Source organism: Rhipicephalus microplus, chromosome X (assembly GCF_043290135.1).
Source record: "Rhipicephalus microplus isolate Deutch F79 chromosome X, USDA_Rmic, whole genome shotgun sequence".
In the NCBI taxonomy this organism is placed as follows: Eukaryota; Metazoa; Arthropoda; class Arachnida; order Ixodida; family Ixodidae; genus Rhipicephalus; species Rhipicephalus microplus.
In genome coordinates this window covers 383,961,166-383,967,920 of record NC_134710.1, presented here as the reverse complement: position 1 = coordinate 383,967,920, position 6,755 = coordinate 383,961,166, and positions in this window count along the sequence as shown.

Below are 6,755 nucleotides of genomic sequence, written 5' to 3'. Positions count from 1 at the left end.
GCAAAAGCGTGGTGTTCTTGAAGTCGCTCTATTGACGTGGTACATACCAGAAGTGGCATGAAGTGAACGAATAAATGATTGAACGAATAAACTTTATGCAAAGTGAGTCTAGTAGTTTTCTTCAGACGAGGCGAGGAGAGGAGTGGATTAGCAGTGGTCCTGTCTCTATTAGTGAAAATTTTTTGCGACTAACAATAGCTATCGGTCACAGCATGAATAGTATGCCAGCGATGTCACGAACTTCATTAATCTTGGCAAGGCGCCATCGCCATGTCATTGTCCTCGTTACATTATAATGATACATACAAACGGGGCATCGAAGAACGTGCGTGTACGACGAATGTGAACAGCAGGTGATGACATGGATGCTCATGGCGTGCGTGTCACTGCTATGGTAATATGGTTAGCACAAACATCAATCAAGCGTTGTCATTAGGTAAGGGTCGTTTCACTAGCATAATATGCAGCTGAATGTGGTTGCATATATGAAAGTTCACATCCCTTAATTTGGCGTTTATGGTGCTTGGGTAACAAATGATTCAATGCACTGTTGACTTTGAGCATATAAGAAGGGTATCTGTTTGATTGATTGATTGATATTTGGGGTTTAACGTCCCAAAACCACCATATGACTATGAGAGACGTTGTAGTGGAGGACTCCGGAAATTTTTACCTCCTGGGGTTCTTTAACGTGCACCCAAATCTGAGCACACGGGCTACAACAATTCCGCCTCTATCGGAAACGCAGCCGCCGCAGCCTGGATTTAATCCCACGACCTGCGGGTCAGTGGCCGAGTACCTTAGTCACTAGACCACCGCGGCGGGGCAAGGGTATCTATTTGCACCTCTCTATATACAGGGTGTCCCAGGTAAATTTACCAGAGCTTAAAAATATACCGGCACACTCAGTCACAACGCCACTAATTGCATGTTGCTCACCATTGCCTGGAGTTAGTCAGACTGTTTTTTTTTGTTCTCAAATATTGTTTAACTAGACCTGTTTAATTAACTAACTTTTCAAGAAACAAAACATAATAAAAATTTTCAGAAAGTTGTCGATCGGTTTGAAAAACGTTATCTCTTGGATATTAGTGTTTTTCTGCTAATTACAAAGTCCTGCGAAATACAAAACAAATCACGTGATGAACCCGCTCATGCGCCATTGCGCACAATAATTCTAGTGCTTCCTAACATTCCGCGCAATGGAAGGAAGAAGACTGTTATGTAATTTTTTGTTAGGGGAAATATTATAAAATAATTCAAAAATATGTACAAATGTTATGCGGGCAGCCATGTGTGTTAAACAGTCGCATATATGTTTTGTATAACCAGTTGTTTACAGCTGTGTAGCGGTGCCAACAAACACATGGATATTAGCAACATCAGAAGCCGTAAATTCGAATGTAGCGCTTGTGCTTTCGAGGATGGCAGCTCTGGATAGTGCCGTGGACTAACTTCAGAGGATGGCCCCTAAGTGTACAACTTACCTTAATTCGACGTGGTGCTTGTATCAGAGTAGTACATATGTAGTGTTTATAAAATTAGATGGGCGGCACTGCAACCAGGATTGACATATCGCCAACATACGCGTGCCCAAGGTCTTCAAAAGAGTGTTGTAACCTGGCGGGGCTCTTTGATAGAATACTGAACTGCAGTTCAGAATGCTTGGGTTCTATTTCTGCTGGAATCATTAGATATATAGTTTGCGTTTGTCGGTTTTTTCATTATTAAGCGGTGTAAAACTTTAAGCAGTATCTTTGGTAATAACATTTCCTTCCCGGCGTATATAACAAACGCTCAAGTGCAGATGTTAACGTCAAAAATAAGTTTGTTGAACGTCCGTTTCACGTTAGATTTCCTGTTATTAGAGAACACTAGCGTCTAATAAAAAATTGTTTGGTATACGAAGTTGCGTTTGTGAAGCTCTTTTATACCACATCTCAGCTTATTTTTTAGCTAATACGAAATCTAAAGATCAGTATCGTGTACTCTATTCAACTTCCTCGTCATGAACACATGCTTGTAAAGAAGGTGATCATTACGAAGCCCGGTTCCTCGTTCTCATTTTACGAAAAGGTTCATGTAAGAGTGATTCAATGTTTACCGTCAGCGCACTGGAATCCGGAGCTACTGCGATCGATGGCGACTCAAGTCTCTGGTGCGGAATGGTCACAGTAGCGTAGCTGGATGTGAAAGTGTTCTTCTCCAATGAATATGTTCTCGCAATTTAAGTACAGAATTCGACGCAGATATCCCCTGCGCGTTCATCGATCGAAGCAAGAAAATATTTTCTTGTTTATGTTTAAGTGAAGCGCCGGTTCACCAGAGGAACATCCTAATGAGGCTCTTGAAGCAGCCGGGCAGTTTCAAGACAATGCCGCGTAAGGGTACGTCATGCAGCTTTCTAAACTAAATTGACTCACATGCAGCTCTAGTTGGCTCAATCGGACGCTTTACCGGTGAACGTTACCTTTGATTGCAAGAGCTAACTTTCCTTTGTGTTTCTTTTGGGAACCGTGTTACATAATACAGACACTTACAATACTTTCGTCACAAGTTGGAGTGTACTTCGGACTGCGAATATGCTAGAATGGTGTTGAGTGTAAAGATAGAAAAATTGCGAGTGGAGTATTTTTTGTTTTCGGCAGTGTAAATGGATCAAAACAATTGCAAGTGGGGCGTTAATGTATTGTTCTCAATTTTTTCCAACCAGGGTACACACCATTTTAAGCTGAAGGAGGAGTCTTTTTGGTTTATTGTGGATAATTATTAGAAGTCATTAATAATCAACAATATTTGGGGCGTAAGGTAGAGCTTTGACCACCTGGGGTCGTTGAACGTTCACCTAAATATATGTGCACGGACCTCCAGCATTTCACATCCATCGGAATATAACCACCGCGACCGGTATCAAGCCCACATCTTTTGAGTCAGCAGATGAGTGCCTCAGTCACCGTACCACCACGGCGGCTGTCAGCAGCCATTCATGAGATTGCGACGCAAATTAAAAAAGAAGCGTATGCAATGGTTACTGTAGTTCTTTATCCTGCCCTAAATACAGCTACACCAGTGTGGAGCCTGAGGGAGGGCGTAGGGAGGGCACCCGTTTATTCCCTTTGTGCATGTTCCCATTTCTTCGCTTACCAAGCCGCCGAGGTTGCAAGTGTTGGAGGTAAGGACGTAGAGTTTTCGCGGCATGACTTTTCGCGGCAACTTTTTGCCTCCTCTGGTGTTACTTAATGAAGGTGTGCAAACGTGTCTAGATAAGCAAAAGCTGTATCTTTTTTCGTACTGTACTTCAATGCACTATATATGCTAATTGCACTGTGCATGACACACCGACACTGTCACATTGAAACCAAAACGGCTGTAGGAGCAGTGCCCGTTATTGTCATCTTAGACGCATTTTAGACAATTAAAAGAGGCAGTTGGCATAATTAGACTTCTTGTTCTGTCTTTGCAGACGATCGCAGACAATAGCAAGCACCGGTTTGTCTTTAGGCTAACTGATGACCATCAAAATTGCTTGGGGTCTTTCTCATAATGGTGAACGCCCGCAAGCACTGTCGGTGCTGAATGTCGCAGTAATGATTTGATAGCACACGACTGATTCGCATGCTGGTCAGCGTGAATATAGCCTTGATTAAATTTGAATGTCACAGTAAGTCACGTATCCGACTACTGCACAGAATGGGCCGAATAGAAACTGTGCTCACAGTGTATTGTCAATGTATCTTTGAACGAATGCGAATGTTACGCACAACTCAGTCAACATTTCGCAATTTCGGGTTGAGAGTTTGTGAAAAAAAGCGATCTGTTATATACCAGAGGCGTAAAGTCGCAGCCAGGTTTGCGTAGCATCCGTACTATATATACGCATCTTATGCTTCACTGCTGATGTTAAGCTGTGGCAGCCACACATTCTTTAGGTTAGTTATTATGCAGGCGTTTTTAGGTTACATTTTTAGCCAACGAACACTCACAAAACACGAAACGGTGTCTACCATGTCTTTGTTAGACACACCGAGACAGAACGCCGCTTTGCACCATTGCTGCGTCATAAACAGTGGATATTGTGATAGCCTTCATTATATTCTCTATATGTGAGGTTTAACGTCCCAACACCACCACATGGTTATGAGAGACCCCGCAGGGGAGGGCTTCGGAAATTTCGACCACCTGGGGTTTTTTATGTGCACCCAAATCTGAGCACACGAGCCCACAGCATTTTCGCCTCAATCAAAAGTGCAGCCGCGATTCGATTTCGGGACCCGCGGGTTAGCATGCAGCCCAGTGCCTTAGCAACTAGACCCCCGCGGCGGGGCTTGATTACACTCTCGTTACTCATTAGTATCCGTGTAGACCCTTCTCTTTCACGCCCCCTTTTCCTTTTCTCAATTACTGGGAGGCCAACTGAAGACCTCATATGGTGAACGGCTCTGCTTTTCTTGCTCTCCCTTTCTCTCTCTCTATCTGCTCAGCACATTGTAAGGTAATCTCGGGGTATTCACCCAAGTGAATATGTGGACGGCGCCCATATTTTGATTGTCTAGTTTTCAACATTAGTGCAACTTTTAACTCGTAAGTAAGCTGTAGATGTAACTTAGACGCGTTTTAATAAAGGTGTTTTAGAAGGAGACGTTTGCAAAGTAATGAACATTACCATTTTTTAGAAGCAAATATGTAGTGAGGAACTAATCTAGCGAAGAGATGTCGAGTGCAGTTCACGTCTGCGATAAGCCGAAATGCGATGCATTCTAGTACACCTATCAGAAAAACAAAACCTCGCTCAATTACGTGCAAATTTATTACCCGCATGCGCCTTTAAATTACGTCCATGAGTAACGCGGCACCATCATCACGCCTTTGCGATGTATTGTATTAAAGCTATATGAAGCTGAGCACCTTGCAGAATAAATCCTTCTCGCACTAGCTTAGCTGTATGTATACGTAAAAACCATGCTGAAAACAAATACCGAGGCAATCTGCATCCATAGCCCACCTTCGAAGAAGAACGTGTGTGTAACGGTGTCAGTCGCACGTGTAGATTAGGCTGTGTGAGGAGTGTTGTGAAATGTGCTGGGCGTACTCTCCTTTTACAGACATTTATCCCGTCCTTTTTTGCGGCGCAACTCCATCTCAGCGTTTTTAGACAGGATAAGTGTCACTTCCGGAATCGCCGAGAGGACAGATATGTCACGAATGGGGAATAACATAATATAAAGCGAGGAAACCGCCAGGCTTTCTCTATTCAGGTGCACGCTCGTTGCACGTTCTGGCAGTGCTCCTTGCTCCAAGCCACTCACCTGGAGAGATGTAATTAAATTTCAGCATGTCTTTTATGTAATCTCGCCTTTCCTGTCGAACCCTGTCTGATAGCCAACGTAGTTTGTGTTCGAAACAGACGCTGCTGACGTTCACCCCTTTGCGTTAATGCAGCCGTTGTTCAGATCAGCGGGTCTCCCTTCGCTGCGGGGCGCCGGAACCAAACAATGGAGGCAGCCCCGTGTACTTTGCAGCAAGAAGAAAACCGTGAAATAGCCCTGAAGCTTTTCACTGAGGGGTCGATCTCGGCTCGGAGCCACACCGTTGTCACTGGTGTGGAGCTGAAATGCGACACTTCGAGCCTCCGTACACCAATTACGCCCACGACGCCCAGCGCCCCGAGCACCCCGAACGCGTCAAAATAGGGCCTCGCACTGCGGCTGTTTGTCTCCGGCTGACAGGAAGCCTGCGCACGGATCAGTGCCAGCTGCCCAGACCCATGCTCTGGGGTGAGGGGCGAACGGGGCCTGCGGTCACTATTAGACATCACTGGTGGTCATCGAGCTCCCAGAAGATGGACGCGCCACATCCATCATGCTGGATGCATGTTTTTTGCGGAGACAATTTCGTGAAAATATTACGCACGTGTGGGGGGTGTTTTGGTGTGGGTCCAGAAGGGTCACTGGTAGGACCCATCAGCTTATTGGAAGGAGGCGTCGTCCCCGGTTTCCTTTTACCTGCTTTCTATGGATTTTGAGGGGATAAAAACACAAGTAGATGCATGAGAGATGATATCTAGAACCAACTTTGAAGCGGTGCAAATGTAATTAAATCTCTTGTACTCCTCTTAGGACCTTGAGTGCGGCTCCTCTAACAGCAGCTCTTCTCGAAGACGACGTTCCCGACCACCTGCCTGGTCGTTAGAGGCCTCAGCCATAACATCGTGCTTCAGTGTGTCTATGAAAGAAGAACAAAAAGCTACGATATAAGCGTGCAAAGACCGCCCGTAGAAGTTTTTTATTGGTATCTCAAGAACATATATAAACATTTCCCGCGTTACTTAATAGCCTCCTCTCCAACGAAGCTAAAAGGGACGAGGCCATAAGAACTATGGCATTCCAGAAGTAAACCAAGGCTATCCAGAAGGCCCAAGAAAGAGTGGAGCGTCATGGCCTTCTGTCCTTTACATGAACGTGGCCAGTGGATATGACAGCCACCCATTAGGGAATCCTGTGAGTAACTCCTCAGCATCAATAAGTGTTCGTTAGTCTCTGTTTTCCTGAGTATTAGTAGTACCCTTCGTTTTTGAGAAGGTTAGCAGTGTTATCCCTTGTGTGCTACGAGAATTCCGAAGCTTGTATTTTTTTCTAAGTGCGGAGCACTTTAGGAGACCGGGCTGTCATATGCTGTGTGCTGTCGTCGTCGCTTGGCGTACCGCTCCATATTTATCACATTGAGCACTCACTTGCGCCAAGGAGAAGCCTTCTTCC